This window comes from Chiloscyllium plagiosum, unplaced genomic scaffold, assembly GCF_037043375.1.
Source record: "Chiloscyllium plagiosum isolate Xiang-an unplaced genomic scaffold, Cpla_swu_hap1 HiC_scaffold_52, whole genome shotgun sequence".
NCBI lineage: Eukaryota > Metazoa > Chordata > Chondrichthyes > Orectolobiformes > Hemiscylliidae > Chiloscyllium > Chiloscyllium plagiosum.
In genome coordinates this window covers 2,694,459-2,712,057 of record NW_028270190.1, presented here as the reverse complement: position 1 = coordinate 2,712,057, position 17,599 = coordinate 2,694,459, and the positions used below count along the sequence as shown (strand labels likewise).

Below are 17,599 nucleotides of genomic sequence, written 5' to 3'. Positions count from 1 at the left end.
CATTTGAAATTGTGAAATATGTCAGTGCATTAGTTGCAACAAATATGAAACGTTTAAGCAGCCTCCATCAGAAAAATTGAGCAGATCTTACTGCTGACATGTTGCTGTTGTGAGATCCTGCTGTGCTCTGACTGCCTGCGGTAATGCAATCGAAGCAAGGACTGTTTCGATGAACCCATAGTTTTAAGGCTAACCGATGGACCTGGGATTGAAATCCCCAAACTATTTTCTCAATTTGATCATACTTGGATTTGCTGAGGGATGTTGTGTGTGAGGGAATGAGCTCTTGCTGTGTAATTTGTTTGAAAATCTCCCCCGCTTTCCAGTTCCAATAATCTTTTTCTCTCCCACTCTCTACACCCACCCCTTGCAGGAATTGCTATTTTGAAACTACGACAGGACAAGAAATCCTTCTTTTGGACAGAAGTTTCTTCCAGAGGGGACGGGCGGACATCGGCCTGAGGCCTGTTCGACAGGCCGCACCCCATGGGGCCCGTGTGAGTTGTGTGTATTTGTTACCCCAAGGTTTGATTTCCTCTGGGACACCCTGGATTTTTAAGGGTCTCTGGTTAACTGAGTCCCAACGGGTTGTGGCTCTGTCATTTTAAAGCAAGTTTGAAGCCTGGGGTTAAAATAACCAGGGCCTTGGGATTTGACACAAATGTGTTAAGTGTCTGACACACTGGACTCCCCAAAGAGGAAATTTAAACCCTGAATGTGAAACTCTCCTTAAAGACTTGGTATAATGTCAGAGTAATGTGTGATGTGTGGGGCAGGATGGAAGAGACACGGATAAAGACAGAGAGAGAGAGAGAGAGAGAGTTATAGCTGGGAGTCACACATGTTTTCAAACTGCACTGATATACATTAGAAAGCATAAAAATGGCTAAAAAGCTTAAAAGGAAACAAGGAATGGGTCAAGCTTTCCTGTGCTAGAATTAACATGACAATGTTCAGGGAGATCCAACAAAGTTCAAGTCCTGACATTAACATCTCAATGGGACAGGCAGCTCTCTGGGAGGGAACTGAGAGACATTTCAATGTGTCCGACACATTGGGGTGGAGACAGTGAACCCCTCAGGGAGAATAAATCTGCAGAAGAATGTGTCAAATTAATTTTCAACTCGTTATTTCTCTCTCTGTCGTGAGAGAGAGCAGCTCTCTCTGGTTGAGATTGCCTGTGTAGGGAGAGAGAAAGAGAGAGATAGAGAATAATAAACAGAGTGATAGAACATAGAACAGTACAGCACAGAACAGGCCCTTCAGTCCACGATGTTGTGCCGACTATTGATCCTCGTGTGAGGTAAACCTATTGTACGAACTCTCAAATTTCTGCGACCATATGCATGTCCAGCAATCTCTAAAATATCCCCAATGACCTCGCTATCGGCAACGCATTCCATGCTCTCACGCTCTCTGCGTAAAGAACCCGCCTCTGGCATCCCCTCTACATTTATCGCCAAACAGCTTAAAGCTATGACCCCTCGTGTTAACAATTTCTGCCCTGGGAAAACGTTTCTGGCTGTGAGAAACAAAGCTCACACACACTTCAATAATTGCAGTCAGAGACAAAATCTGAATCAGTAGTGTCCTTTATTTTTACACTTGCAAGTGGGTGTGATGTCCAGTGCCAGGCAAGGCAGAGGACATACACACACCAAATTCAACAAACTCTCGATATTTATATAATTTGGTTCCTACATATTTTTTTCTTATTTCATTGTTTCCCCCCCCGTTTACATCCTCCACTTCCCTAAGACTGGTCCCGAATCAGTCCTTGCCCTCCTGATTTCCCTCTTTAGTGTACTCCTACTTTCTTTATAATCTTATAAGGATTCACTCGATCTATCCTGTCTATACCTGACATATGCTTCCTTTTTTTTCTTAACCAAATCCTCAATTTCTTTAGTCATCCAGCATTCCCTATACCTACCAGCCTTCCCTTTCACCCTGACAGGAATATACTTTCTCTGGATCCTTGTTATCTCATTTCTGAAGGCTTCCCATTTTCAAGCCGTCCCTTATCCAGGTTGAACTCCATCTGCCCCCTCTGAAACAGCATTACAGAGGAGAAAGTAATCAGAATCTCGGGCCAGCTGCTACTGTAGTGCTGGGCTGGGATCGTGCTGTGCAACCATTGCATGGGCAATGCCATTGATGCAGGCAGTGAGTGTTTTACTCAGCAAACGGAAGAGGAAAAAGAAAGGGAGACATTGACACAGAGAGAAAGAAAGAAGGACAGAGAGAGAGAGAGACAGTACGAAGCAGAGATAGCACATAGTGGGAGACAGAAATAGAGACAGGAAGAGAGAGACAGAGACAATGCCAAACAAAGGTGGCGGTAACAGTGTCTCAATCTCAAGAGCCTCTGGATTCTAACTGCAGATGTGCTCTTATTATCACCCAGTTGCTCTTTCATCCCAACGGTAGTCCTCTGGGTGGGTGGGTGGTGGGGGGGTAGTGGTTTCGAATTGGGGAATGTGGTCAGGAGCGTGTGAGGGGGCCATGTGTGAATTGGTGAAGAATCAAGTTTTGGGTTTTCAGAAGGGGCCACAACATGGCGAATGCACAATGGATGGGGCAGGTGCCATGCGTGTGCAGTATGCGAACATACCCAACATCGCCCTCACCCCGATGGCCTCCTTTGTGTGCGGCTGCATCAAGCTGTGTGTAGACCCTTGGTACACAGACACCAATTGTCACCATGTACTGAGGTTCTACCTGTCCCCGGTGTTGGGAAGGATGGGACTGGCCTCGTTGCCGTGCAACGCTCCAAATGGAGTCACAGAGTCATGGAGCTAGTCAGTACAGATATGGAAATGTGTTGCTGGAAAAGCGCAGCAGGTCAGGCAGCATCTAGGGAACAGGAGAATCAACGTTTCGGGCATTAGCCCTTCTTCAGGCAGATACAGACCCTTTGGTCCAACTCGTCCATTAAGACCAAATGTCCTCAATTACTCCTGTTCCATTTGCTCGCATTTCACCCATATCCCTCCAAACTCTTCCTATTAACATACCCATTCCAGGTGCCTTTTCAATGTAACTGTATAAGCATCCACCACTTCCTCTGGCAGCTCATTCCATACATGCACCACATCTGCATGGAAAAGTTGCCCCTTCTATCTTTCCCCTCTCCTTAAACCTCGGAAGTCTCCTTAAACTTCGGAAGTCCCCCAACACCGGGGAAAGTCTTTAGCTCTTCACCCTGTCCATGCCCCTCATAATTTTATAAACTTCTGTAAGGTCACCCCTGAGCCTCCGGTGCTCCAGGCAAAATACCCCAGTCTATTCAGCCTCTCCGTATAGCTCAAACTCTCCAACCCTGGCAACATCCTCATAAATTGTTTCTGAGCCCTTTCAAATTTCACAGCATACAGCAGGAAGACCGGAAGTGAACACAGTATTCCAAACATGGCCGAACCAATGTCCTATACAGCCACAACATGACCTCCCAACTCCGATACTCAATGCTCTGACCAATGCAGGAAAGCATACCAAACGCATTCTTCACTATCCTATTTATCTGCAACTCCACAAAAAGAGCGGGAGCAGCAGAGGAAGTGACGGCAAGCAGAGGGGCAGCCGGGAAGGAGAACTGTGAGTATAAATACTCACCCTTTAATCACCAACGGTCATTTGAGTGGGAGCAGCGGCCGAGTAAAGGCGAACCCGGGAGACTACAGCTAAGGTAAAACAGTTTGTTTCAAAATTACTTACCTGTAGCGGGCAGCGGTGTTTTTTATTCTCTCTTCACAAAAAGAGCGGGAGCAGCAGAGGAAGTGACGGCAAGCAGAGGGGCAGCCGGGAAGGAGAACTGTGAGTATAAATACTCACCCTTTAATCACCAACGGTCATTTGAGTGGGAGCAGCGGAAGTGAGGTTGGAGCGCATAGCTGGGCGGGAAGGTAAGTGATTAGTATTTGAGTGGGTGTGTTCTAGACCCCAGATCCTACTTCCGTAGGGCCTCCCTCCCACCCTCCTCCTCTAACCTAACTTTAAAGTCCACAGGTAAGTGACTCAGTGTTCTTGTTTTTGGAGAAAGTGTACAGTCATGGCAGCGCAGGCGGTGAAATGTTCCTCCTGCAGGATGTTTGAGGTAGGGGTGACCACCGATACTCCTGCCGACTTCGTCTGCAGGAAATGCAGTCAGATCCTGATCCTCACCGAAAGAGTTAGGGAACTGGAACTGGAGTTGGATGAACTGAGGATTATTCGAGAGGCTGAGAGGGTGATTGATAGAAGCTACAGGGACATAGTTACGCCGGAGAACAGAGGTAGCTGGGTAACAGTTAGAGGTGGGAAGGGAAAGAAGCAGGCAGTGCAGGGTTCCCCTGTGGTCGTTCCCCTAAAAAATAAATATACAGCTTTGGAAACTGTTGGGGGGGACAGCATTGCAGGTGTAAGCTGCAGTGAAGGGGTCTGTGGCTCTGAGACTCAGAAGGGAAAGGGGGAGAGGAGGAGAGCGCTAGTTATAGGGGACTCTCTAGTTAGAGGGACGGACAGGCGGTTCTGTGGACATGGGCGAGACTCACGGATGGTTTGTTGCCTCCCGGGTGCTAGGGTCCGAGACGTCTCAGACCGTGTCTTCAGAATCCTTAAGGGGGAGGGTGTGCAGCCAGAAGTCGTGGTGCACATTGGCACCAACGACATAGGTAGGAAGAGGGGTGGGGAGGTCATTCAAGAGCTCAAGGAGTTAGGCTGGAAGCTAAAAGCTAGGACAGACAGAGTCGTCATCTCTGGGTTGTTGCCGGTGCCACGTGACAGTGAGGCAAAGAATAGGGAGAGAGTGCAGTTGAACACGTGGCTGCAAGGCTGGTGTAGGAGGGAGGGCTTCAGATATTTGGACAATTGGACTGCATTCTGGGGAAGGTGGGACCTGTACAAACAGGACGGGTTGCACCTGAACCAGAAGGGCACCAATATCCTGGGAGGTAGGTTTGCTAGCACTCTTCGGGGGGGTTTAAACTAATTTGGCAGGGGGATGGGATCCGGACTTGTAGTCCAGCAAGTAGGTTAGCTGTTTGTCAGGATGCCCAAGACTGTAGGGGGGCTGTGGAGAAGGTAGCACTGACAGGGACTACTAGCGGACACAGAGATGGGCTCAAGTGCGTATACATCAACGCAAGGAGTATCAGAAATAAGGTGAGTGAACTTAAGGCGTGGATCGGTACCTGGGACTACGATGTTGTGGCCATCACGGAAACGTGGATAGAAGAGGGACAGGAATGGTTGTTGGAGGTTCCTGGTTACAGGTGTTTCAGTAAGATTAGGGAGGGTGGGAAAAAAGGAGGGGGGGTGGCATTGCTAATTAGAAATGGTATAACGGCTGCAGAAAGGAAGTTTGAGGGGGATCTGCCTCTGGAGGTAGTATGGGCTGAAGTCAGAAATAGGAAAGGTGCAGTCACCTTGTTGGGTGTTTACTATAGGCCCCCCAATAGCAGCAGAGATGTGGAGAAACAGATTGGGAAACAGATTTTGGAAAGGTGCAGAAGCCACAGGGTCGTAGTCATGGGCGACTTCAACTTCCCAAATATTGATTGGAAGCTCTTTAGATCAAGTAGATTGGATGGGGCAGTGTTTGTGCAGTGTGTCCAGGAAGCTTTTCTAACGCAGTATGTAGATTGTCCAACCAGAGGGGAGGCCATATTGGATTTGGTACTCGGTAATGAACCGGGACAAGTGGTGGGCTTGTTAGTGGGTGAACATTTTGGTGATGGTGACCACAATTCTGTGACTTTCACCTTGGTTATGGAGAGAGATAGGTGCGCACAACAAGGTAGATTTTATAATTGGGGGAAGGGAAATTACGATGCTGTAAGGCAGGATTTGAGGAGCATACGTTGGGAGCATAGGCTGTCAGGGAAGGATGTGGTGGAAATGTGGAACTTTTTCAAAGAGCAGATACGACGTGTCCATGACATGTATGTACCTATCAGGCAGGAAAGAAATGGTCGTGTGAGGGAGCCTTGGTTGACGAGAGAGGTTGAATGTCTGGTAAAGAGGAAGAAGGAGGCTTACATAAGGTTGAGGAAACAGGATTCAGACAGAGCAGTGGAGGGATAAAGGATAGCCAGAAGGGACCTGAAGAAAGGGATTAGGAGAGCTAAGAGAGGGCATGAAAAATCGTTGGCGGATAGGATCAAGGATACCCCAAGGCATTTTATGCGTATGTGAGAAACCAGAGAATGACGAGAACGAGGGTAGGTCCGATCAAGGACAGTAGTGGGAGACTGTGTATTGAGTCGGAAGAGATAGGAGAGGTCTTGAACAAGTACTTCTCTTCAGTATTTACGAACGAGAGGGACCGTATTGTAGAAGAGGAGAGTGTGAAATGGACTGGTAAGCTAGAAGAGATACCTGTTAGAAAGGAAGATGTGTTGGACATTTTGAACAACTTGAGGATAGACAAGTCCCCCGGGCCTGACGGGATATATCCTAGGATTATGTGGGAAGCAAGAGAGGAAATTGCAGTACCGTTGGCAATGATCTTCTCGTCTTCACTGGCAAAGGGGGTGGTACCAGGGGACTGGAGAGTAGCGAATGTTGTGCACCTGTTCAAAAAAGGGAATAAGGATAACCCCGGCAATTAAAGGGCTGTTAGTCTTACTTCTGTGGTAGGCAAAGTAATGGAAAGGGTACTGAGGGATAGGATTTATGAGTATCTGGAAAGACACTGCTTGATTAGGGACAGCCAGCACGGATTTGTGAAGGGTAGGTCTTGCCTTACAAGTCTTATTGAATTCTTCGAGGAGGTGACCAAGCATGTGGATGAGGGAAGAGCAGTGGATGTAGTGTACATGTATTTCAGTAAGGCATTTGATAAGGTTCCCCATGGTAGGCTTATGCGGAAAGTCAGGAGGCATGGGATAGAAGGAAATTTGGCCAATTGGATAGAAAACTGGCTAACCGGTCGAAGGCAGAGAGTGGTGGTAGATGGTAAATACTCAGCCTGGAGCCCAGTTACAAGTGGAGTTCCGCAGGGATCAGTTCTGGGTCCTCTGCTGTTTGTAATTTTTATTAATGACTTAGATGAGGGAGTCGAAGGGTGGGTCAGTAAATTTGCAGATGATACGAAGATAGGTGGAGTTGTGGACAGTGAGGAGGACAGTTGTCGGCTGCAGAGGGACTTAGATATGATGCAGAGCTGGGCTGAGGAGTGGCAGATGGAGTTCAACCCTGCCAAGTGTGAGGTTGTCCATTTTGGAAGAACAAATAAGAATGCGGAATACAGGGTTAATGGTAGGGTTCTTAGTCAGGTGGAGGAACAGAGGGATCTTGGGGTCTATGTACATAGATCTTTGAAGGTTGCCACTCAGGTGGATAGAGTTTGTAAGAAGGCCTATGGAGTATTATCGTTCATTAGCAGAGGGATTGAATTCAAGAGTCGTGAAGTGATGTTGCAGCTGTACAGGACTTTGGTTAGGCCACAGTTGGAGTACTGTGTGCAGTTCTGGTCGCCTCACTATAGGAAAGATGTGGAAGCTTTGGAGAGGGTGCAGAGAAGATTTACCAGGATGTTGCCTGGGATGGAGAGGAAGTCGTACGAGGATAGGTTGAGAGTTCTCGGCCTTTTCTCGTTGGAACGGCGAAGGATGAGGGGTGACTTGATAGAGGTTTATAAGATGATCAGAGGAATAGATAGAGTAGACAGTCAGAAACTTTTTCCCCAGGTACAACAGAGTGTTACAAGGGGACATAAATTTAAGGTGAAGGGTGGAAGGTATAGGGGAGATGTCAGGGGTGGGTTCTTTACCCAGAGAGTGGTGGGGGCATGGAATGCGCTGCCCGTGGGAGTGGTGGAGTCGGAATCATTGGCGACCTTTAAGCGGCATTTGGATAGGTACATGGATGGGTACTTAATCTAGGTTAGAAGTTCGGCACAACATCGTGGGCCGAAGGGCCTGTTCTGTGCTGTATTGTTCTATGTTCTATGTTCTATGTTCCACTATCAAAGAACTCTGAACCTGCACTCCAAGGTCTCTTTGTTGAGCAACACTCCCCAGGACCTTACCATTAACTGTGTCGGTCCTGCCTGATTTACCTTCCCAAAATACTGCACCTTACGTTTATCTAAATTAAATCCATCTGCCACTGCTCAGCCCGCTGGCCCATCTGATCGAGATTCCATTGTACTCTGAGGGAAAGCTTCTTCCCTGTCCACTGCACCTCCAACTTTAGTATCATCCGCAATTTAGGAACTATGCCTCTTATGTTCACAACCAAGTCATTTATGTAACTGACAGAACCCGGTGGAACACTACTGGTCATAGGCCTCGAGACTGAAAAATAACCAACACCCTCTGTCTTCTCCCTTTGAGCCAATTCCACATCAAAATGGCTAGTTCTCCCTCTATTCCATGATCTAACCCCGCTAAACAGGCTACCATGAGGAACCTTGTCAAGTGCCTTACTGAAGTCCATATAGATTAAGACCACCGCTCTGCTTTCATCAATCCTCTTCGACAATTCTTCAAAAAATCAGGTCAGTGAGACACGAGTTCCCATGCACAAAGCCATATTGCCTATCCTGAATCAGTCCTTGCCTTTCCAAATTCATGTAAGTGCTGTCCCTCAGAATTCCTTCCAACAACCTTCCCACCACTGATTTCAGGCTCACCAGTCTATAATTCCCTGGATTTTCCTTCCCATCTTTCCCATCCACGTTAGCCAACCTCCAGTCTTCCGGCACCTCACCTGTGGTTATCGATGAAACGTGTATCTCAGCAAGTGGCCCCAGAAATTACTTCCCTAACTTCCCACAGAGTTCTCAGGTACACCTGATCAGGTTCTAGGTGTTCATCATCCTTTCTGTGATTTAAGACATCCAGCTCCTCCTCCCTCTGTAATGTGGACATTGTTCAAGATGTCACCATTTATTTCTCCAATTCTCTGGTTTTCATATCCTTTTCCGAAGTGAACACGGAGGCAAAATATTCATTTAGTATCTCCCCCATATCCTGCAATTCCACACATAGGCTGATCTTACAGGGGCCTTATTCTCTCCCTCGTTACTTCTTTGTTCTCAATGTATGTGTAAAAATCCCTTTGGATTCTTCTTAACCCGATTGCCAAAGCTATCCCATGTTCCCTTTTTGCCCTCCTGAATTCCCTCTTAAATATACTTGCACTGCCTTTATACTCTTCAAGGGATTCACTCAATCCCTGCTGTCTATTCCTGATGTATGCTGCCTTCTTTTTCGTGACTAAAACCTTACCTTCTCCAGTCCCCCAGCACTCCTTGCCCCTATGTAGGGAGTGAGGGTCAGTTTATTATCCAACAGTTCCCTGGTCTGACAATGGGCTTATGTGGTGAGACATGGTGTGGTGAAAAACACGGTATGGAGATGCTTCAGAGGCAAAGAAAATTCCGATTTTATTAAAACATTGCCAGGTAAATGAATATTTTGAAAAAAACAGTGCGATGCATCAAGTGAAATGAGACTTATCTGACTGCTGTTAACTCCCCAGTTAATCCTTGCAGCCTTGACTTGGTACAATGGGGTTTGAATTACAGAGAGCTGTTAATTACTGAATGATAGGGGAAAGTAGAGAGAGAGAGAGTGACAGAGAGTAAACACGAATCCCGGGATCTTCTCATACTTCCCTCCCCTGGAGACTGCCCTGCACTGTCAGCCCTGTCGCCCACCCTTTCTCCCCTCTCTTACTGAGCTGGGACAGAGGGTCTCGATGACCTTCTGCTCGCCCCCACAGTGGCTTGTGTTGGTTTGGAGAGTGGTGGGTGTCGCTGGCACTGCCCTAGTCAGTCTCTCAGCTCTCCACTCACATCTCATCAGTAGGTGGAGGGTTGTGGATAAGAAGATTGCTCGCTCTCCTTCTTTTCCTGAGTTTGTGACTGGCTGTAACTGATTCCCTTGATGCTGGCCGGACCTCTTACTGAACACACCCCAGAGATTAGGGTTCCCCAGTTATACTGGCTGGAGGTTTCCCATGTTTCCTGCCAAATCTGCATTGGATCACTGAGCTACTGTTTCTCCTCTCGAGGCTGAATGAACTTCCTGAGTATTCGATGAGTGTGAATGGTTCTCCAATTAAAGTCAGTGGGTATACCATAATTTTGAATGTCCATTATTTCTCTTCGAGGGGTGCAGGTTAAGGTGTTGCTGATAGTGTGATAGCCTTCCCATTCAAGACAAACAGGTTTGCATGTCAGGTGTGGAGTGTTCTGGATCTCTGCGTCCGAGCAAATGATTACAAGTTGAATGGTTATGTAATTTTGCAAGCTGTAGAATGTCTCTGTTGTTTGCTCTGCAGGCTGGTGCTCATTGTCTTCTAGCGTGTGGTGCTAGAAAAGCATAGCAGGTCAGGCAGCATCCAAAGAGCAAGAGAGTCGATGTTTCAGGCATAATCCCCTCATCAGGAATAAGGGGCTGGGGGAAGGGGGCTGAGAAATGAATATGACGGTAGGGCTGGGGGAAGGTAGCTGGGAAGGTGATAGGTGGGTGTAGGTGAGGGAATCATGGTTATAGTTCGGAGCAGAGGGTGGAGTGGATAGGTGGGGAGGAAGATGGACAGGTAGGACAGTTCAAGACGGCAGTGCTGAGTTGGAGGGTTGGTTCTGGCAAGAGGTGGAGTGGAGGGGAGATGAGGAAACTGGTGAAGTCGATGTTAATGCCGTGTGTTGAAGTGGTCAGCCACAGGGCGGTGCGGTTATTTGGTGCATGTGTCCCAGTGATTTTCCCTGAAACGTTCCTCAAGTTGGCATCCTGTCTCCCCATTGTAGAGGAGACACCATCAAGAGCAACAGACACAATAGATGAGGTGGTTGGATGTGCAGGAAAATCTCTGCGGGATGTGAAAGGATCCTTTGGGGCCTTGGACAGAGTGAGCAGGGAGGTGTGGGTGCAGGTTTTACATTTCGTACTGTGGCAGGGCAAGGTGCCGGGAGTGGAGGAGGGGGTTAGTGGGGGGCGTGGACCTCACCAGGGAGTCACGGAGTGAATGTGGAAGCGGTCCACGAGACGTTTTCCTCCGTGACTCCCTGGTTAGGTCCACACTTCCCACTAACCCATCCTCCCCTCCACTTGTCACTGCAAGAGGTGTAAAGCCTGCGTCCACACCTCCAGCAAAGGCCCCAAAGGATCCTTCCACATCCAGCAGAGATTTTCCTGCACATCCAAACACTTCATCTGCGGTGTCTGTTGCACTCGATCATTTCAGCGAACATCTCTGGGACACGCACAAACAAACCCCACTGCCCTGTGGCTGAACGGTTCAACTCCCCCTCCCACTCTGCCAAGGACATGCAGGTGCTGGGACCCCTCCACTGCCAAATCCAGGTACTGCCTGACCTGCTGTGTTTTTCCAGTGCCACACTTTTCGACTCAGATTGCCTGTATCGGCAGTCCTCACTTTCTCCTTTATTGTCTTTGAGCTGATGCATTTGTGGGGGCCTTCCTTTATCTTACCCCTGTTCCAGACTGCTGCCCCTGAGCTTGCATATTGCTCGTCTGTCTCGGAAACTCTTAGTTTAAATGTGAATTCCACAAACTCATGTCCCAAGTTCAGAGGGTTTTTGTCCAGGGTATCTAATGGGAATGTTTACTCCACCTTACACCTTGTTTCTGTACTCTGATTATCTCATTTTTGATGGCTTCCTGTTTTTTTAGCTGTTCCTTTACCTGCAAGTATCTGCTACCAATCAACTATTGAATATTCTTGCCAAACACCATCAAAATTTGCCTTCTTCCAATTTAGTGCAACTTGCAAAACAATCTCTTGGCCAAACGAGCCACAGCACATTTAAAACCATCTCTTAAGTCAACAGGGATAGACTGTAAATTGCAAATGCAATCCAATCCGATTTGCATGTTCCCTTGCTTCGGACCCATTTGATGATTACATTCTCGTGGCTGGTTCCAGATTCTCCTCGAGGCAAGACATTTATTCACTATCCAACAATTCAATGTGTGTGTTTAACTAAATAAACTCCTTTTTTTAAAATGAGTGTAATAGGGTTTTGTGTGCAAGGCTACAGTCCGAAGTGAATACTTCATCTGATCAGCGATAATGTACACTTTACTCAAAGACACAATCCAGCTGACATCTGGCATGTGGACAACCTGACAGTGAAACATTGCCTCCCCACTGCTCCTGATAATGTGACAGGCTGTATACTCTGTAGTCTGCGTAGCTAGCAATTAAATCAAAGATTTTAACTGTTGCATCATTTATAACAAATTTAAGTTCCAATCATGAGAAAACAGCTCAACAATATCTGATCATGGAATCCAAGGGAAGGTAAAGGTTGTTGTTAATTAAAGGAATAAAGCTGATGTTGCGTGGGAGGGGTGTCTTGTGGTACAGTGGTGGTGTCCCTACCCATGCTCCAGAGGTGTGTGTTAACATCTCTGAACAGGTTGATTCTAAAAAGGTTAATTTTTAAAAAAATTCTACATAAAAAGCTGACGTTAAAGCCTGCGCATTCGAAACACTTTCGAATTCAGTAAAACAGGATTAACAAAATAATGCATTGAGAGAGAAAACAACATGAAATTAAACTAGTGAGAGACAAAAACATGTGTTTGAAATAGCTTTCTCAAGATAAAGAAAAAAGGTGATCAGAAAAGACAACTAGCAGAGGCAGGAAAACCTGCAATTGGGATGGTGTGAATAACAGAGAAATAAAGATGATATTTTAGGTCTCTTCAGAGAGGAACATTCACTCCACTTCTCAATAATACAATAGAAGCAATGTCCTAGTGAAAATGAGCAGATCGCTGAATTGGTCATGAGTGAACAGAAGTAGTACTGGAAAATTAATATAATCCCAGAATCTGAAGATCAACATTCAAAATCCTCAGAATATTGGTGGCAGTGATCATGATCTTTGACTGCCACTCCGGTACATATTTGTGTGTTCTGATCATGTTTTGCTTCACCTATAGAAAGCTTTTTCAAACATTTTCATCTCTCTCACTGGTTTAATTTGATGTAGTTTTCTCTCAATGCATTTTTTTTAGTCCGACTGTACTGAATTTAAAAAGATATTCTGAATCCCCATTTTTTAAAGCACCTTGTTCATTCCCACTGCATCACAAGATGTCACCCCTTCCGCAACATCATCATTATACACCTCTTCCTTTAATTAACAACAATCTTTACCTTTCCCGTATTCCATGAGTAGATCTTGTTGAGCTTTTGCTCATGATTGGAATTTAAATTTGTTACAAATGATGAAACAGTTAAATCTTTGACTACAGTGTATACAGCCTGTCACATTATCAGGAGCAGTGGGGAGGCAATGCTTCACTGTCAGGTTGTCCACTTGCCAGATGTCAGCTGGGTTGTGTCCTTGAATAAAATGTACATCATCGCTGATCTTATGAGGGAAGGGTATGCTGCCAGTGGAGAGATCAATATGAAAATATTTCTTCAGATGAAGTACTTGCTTCTGACAGTAAGTATTGCATGCAAGACTATTTACCTCATTAAAAAAATACAGGTAGAGTTTATTTAATTAAACACACACATTGTTGGTTGATTCGATTAGATCAGATCCCCCTCGGTAAGGAAACAGGCCTTTTGGCCCAATAAGTCCATACCAACCTTCCAAAGAGCAATCCACCCAGTCCAATTCCCCTACATTTACCCTTGACACTATGGGTAATATAGCATGGCCAATTCACCTGGCATGCACGTCTTTGGTTGTGGGAAAAAAACAGAGCACCCGGAGAAAGCCCACACAGACACAGGGAAAACATACAAACTCCACACAGACAGTTGCCCGAGGCTGGGATCGAACCCATGTCCCTGGCATTGTAAAGCAGCAGTGCTCACCACTGAGCCACCAGACCACCAAAGCAGTGGTTGTTGAATCAATGTCTCACCTTGAGGAGAATTTGGAATCAGCCGCCAGAGTATTGGCATTAAATTGGTTTGAAGCAAAGGAACATGCAAATGTTTTTACACTTTGCATTCTATCCCTGTTGACATAAGAAGTGGGTGGACGTGCTGTGGTTCATTTGGTCAACATGATTGTTTTGCAAGATGTAAATGTCTGGCCGACTCAAAGGAAGGAGTGGCCCAACAGGAACAGTAACATAAATTGAGGGCTGAAGGACAGAGTCATTAACTGGTTCAGAGAAGAGGTGGTTCAGGTTGGTGAAAAGTTTTTATGCCTCTCTGTCTGTTTCTCTTCACTTGGCTCTCTCTCTTTTTCTCTCTCACTGTCTCCCACTCTGCCTCTCTCTCGCTATCATTGTCCCTCTCCCTCTCTTGCTCTTTCTGTCTCAGTTCCTCTCTCCGTCGGTCTCATTCTCTTTCACTGATTCTCCCTCTCTCGCACTCTGTCTGTCTATCTCTTACGCTGTTTCTCTTCCTCTCCCACTGTATCTTTCTCTCTCAATGTCTCTCTCTCGCTCTCACTGTCTGTCACTCTTCTCTCTCACTGTCTTGTTGTCTCCCTCAACGAATCTCTCTCTCACTCTCTCTCTCTGTTCCTTTTTCTTGCTCGTTCCCCGCTCTCTCTCATATGTCTCTGTGTACTCTGCTTCTGAATTCCTCTCTCTCTCTCTGTCCTTCAGTATGTCTCTTGTCTCTCTCTCTCTCTTTTAAACTGTCTCTGTCTTAAACCGTCTCTCTCTCACACTATTGATCTCACTCTGTCCCTCTTTCTCATTCTTTCTGTGTTTCTCTCTCTCTTGTGCTTTCTGTCTCTATCTCTCCCTCTCGCTCTTTCAGCCGCAGTAACTCTCCCTCTCTCTAACTGACTCTAATTCCTCATTCTCTGTCTCCCTCTCTCTCCCTCACTGTATCTCTCCCACTGTCTTTCTTTCTCAGTGACTCTCTCTCTGTCACAGTCTCCCACTCTCTCTTTCTGAGTCTCTCACTGTCTCTGTCACTCCCCCTCCCTCACACTGTCTTGCTTTCTCCCTCAGGGTGTCTCTCTTTGACACACATGCTGTCTCTCTCTCCCTCTCTCACTGACTCTATTCCTCATTCTTACTTCCCCCTCTCTCTCATGTCTTTCTGTCTCTCTCTCTCTCTCTCTCACTGACTCTTTCAGTTCCTCATTCTTCCTTCAGCCCCCTCTCTCTCATGTCTCTCTATCTTTCTCTCCTGTATCTCTCTGTTTCTACTCTGTCTCTGACTCGCTCTGTCTCACTCTCTCTGTCCTTCACATTACCTCTCTCTCACACTCTCTCTCTCTCATTTTTGATCTCTTGCTGTCACTCTCTCTGTCAGTATTTCTTGTTCTTTCACCATCTATGTCTCTCTCACTCTTTTTTGCGTCTCTCTCTTCCTCTAGCGCTCTCACTGTCTCTTTCTCTCTTTCTGCCCCTTAGTCGCTCACTAACTCCCTTTCTCTCACACACATATTCTTTGTCTCTATCTGTCTCTCATTCCCTGTCTGCCTCTCACTCTCTTTCTCACTCTTTCCTTCTCTGCCTCTCACACTCTGTCTTTTTCTCTCTTCTACTGTCTCTGTCTCACCTCCTCTCTCTCTGTCCTTCTTTCCCATTCTGCATCTTTGATTGTCTGTCTTCTGTCTCTGTCTCTCTCACAAACTGTTTCTCTCATTGTCTGTGTCTGTGTCTCTTTCTCTCACTGTTTCTCCACGTCTGTCTGGTTTTCTCTCTCACTCTGTCAGCCCGCCTCTCTCTCTTCCCCCCCCTCCCCCACCCCATTTGTCTCTCGCTATCTGAAGCAGGTTGCTGAAGTCATAACATTATATTTATAATTACTGGGTTTCACAAGGTAATGTAAGAGAAGTGTGGAAAAGGTCCTGTTTGAACCATTGAATTCTAATTCTTCAAGCACAATATTTGGATAGATGGTAAATGATATTTTCCAGCTGTACTGTGGGTAGGGTGGTGCACACCAGTGTGATCGATACCAACAACACTCCGAGCAAATGCCTGCAGGTCAGGGAACATCAGCTCAGTGCTAATGTAATGGAGTCTGAACTTCGATCATTCCGATGTCTCATTGAGGAGGTGATTATCTGGACATTGTGTTCCAGGAGGCAGAAGCCTATGCTTGGATTTGCACTTTGGAAGTATCTGTGCTCAGAGATAGTACAGTGTCTGGAGGGAAGTGCAGTTTTCGAACCTCTGAGTGGAAAAACCTCAGCTTTTGCACTTTGGTGTGTTCACTGGCTAAATCAACTCTTATTATCCATCCCTAACTGTCTTTGTAATGAATACGGTGAACAACGAATTGATGGCAGCATCTGTGGGAAGAAACCAGAGTTAATGCTTCAGTCTGTTGACCCTTCATCAGAACAGATAGCAGCAGGGAATAAGGGATATTTATAGTGAAGAGCTGAAAATGTGTTGCTGAAAAAGCGCAGCAGGTCAGGCAGCATCCAAGGAACAGGAGAATCGACGTTTCGGGCATAAGCCCTTCTTCAGGAATGAGGAAAGTGTGTCCAGCAGGCTAAGATAAAAGGTAGGGAGGAGGGACTTGGGGGAGGTGTGTTGGAAATGCGATAGATGGGAGGAGGTCAAGGTGAGGGTGATAGGCCGGAGTGGGGTAGGGGCGGAGAGGTCAGGAAGAAGATTGCAGGTTAGGAAGGCGGTGCTGAGTTCGAGGGATTTGACTGAGACAAGGTGGGGGGGAGGGGAAATGAGGAAACTGGAGAAATCTGAGTTCATCCCTTGTGGTTGGAGGGTTCCTAGGCGGAAGATGAGGCGCTCTTCCTCCAACCGTCGTTTTGTTGTGGTCTGGCGATGTTGGCCAAGGCTGCATTTATGCGATGGTGGTATACTAGGACGCTGATGAGTATTAGTTAAATAATACATTATTTTGTCAAGTATTTTTTTGTTTTGCGTATTTTCTAACTGTGGGGTAAGAACGAAGTGTCTTTTGCTTAAATCCGATGAGATTGACCCATCAAATCACATCCGGAATGCAGCACCTTAAACTAGCCTCAAAATAAGGTAACGGTTACAGTCTCGGCTACCCCCTTGATAGTCTTCAGGGCATTTGGTCTGTTCCATAAAATACGAAAGGGCTGGGTAAACAAGGAGATAATGGAGAGCAGGCCAGTATAGAAGAAAAGTTGAATATGTGATAAAAGATGCTAAGAATAGGAGAGAATGGACAATGAAACAAAGGGTGACCTTCCCATCAGCCCTGCTCCATTTTCCAATATGATCCTGGCTGATCCTTTATCACGCAGTCACATACCTGTTCTTTTCTCAGACCCACTGACACTTTTAGCTCCTGGAAATCAATATGGTTCTTTCTTTAAAAAAAACAGTAACTTTCCTCCAGAGCCTTTTGCGGTAGAGGTCTCCAGATGGTCACCATTGCCTGAGTGAAGACATTTCTCAGCATCTCAGTCAGAAATGGTGTCCCGTGTGTATGCTGAGACCCTGGCCCCTTTCTCTGGATTCCCAGGCCGGGGAAACATCATCATTGCATCCTGAGCCCTATCAGAATCCTATACACATCAGTGAGACACTTCACCTTCTGATACCATCAAGTGAATGCCGGCCCACCCAACCCCAACATTCCTCATAGGACCAACCTGGCATAGCAACAATTATTCTGATAAACCCTTACTGCTGTCTCCTTGCAGTAGGTATCAATTTCCATAGGTACTTGAATCAAGAATGTACAAAATACTCCAGCT

The 17,599-nt window shown here is 46.3% G+C and overlaps 1 long non-coding RNA gene across 3 annotated transcripts in view; it reads left to right on the top strand.

Annotated features, from left to right (window-relative positions):
* Positions 1–393: 393 nt before the first annotated feature.
* Positions 394–17,599, top strand: part of LOC148134744 (uncharacterized) — a 46,140-nt gene continuing 28,934 nt past the window's right edge. For all 3 annotated transcript variants that reach the window (XR_015755610.1, XR_015755612.1, XR_015755611.1), the window contains exon 1: positions 394–497. This is a non-coding gene — a long non-coding RNA (uncharacterized LOC148134744). The remainder of the gene's footprint in view (positions 498–17,599) is intronic.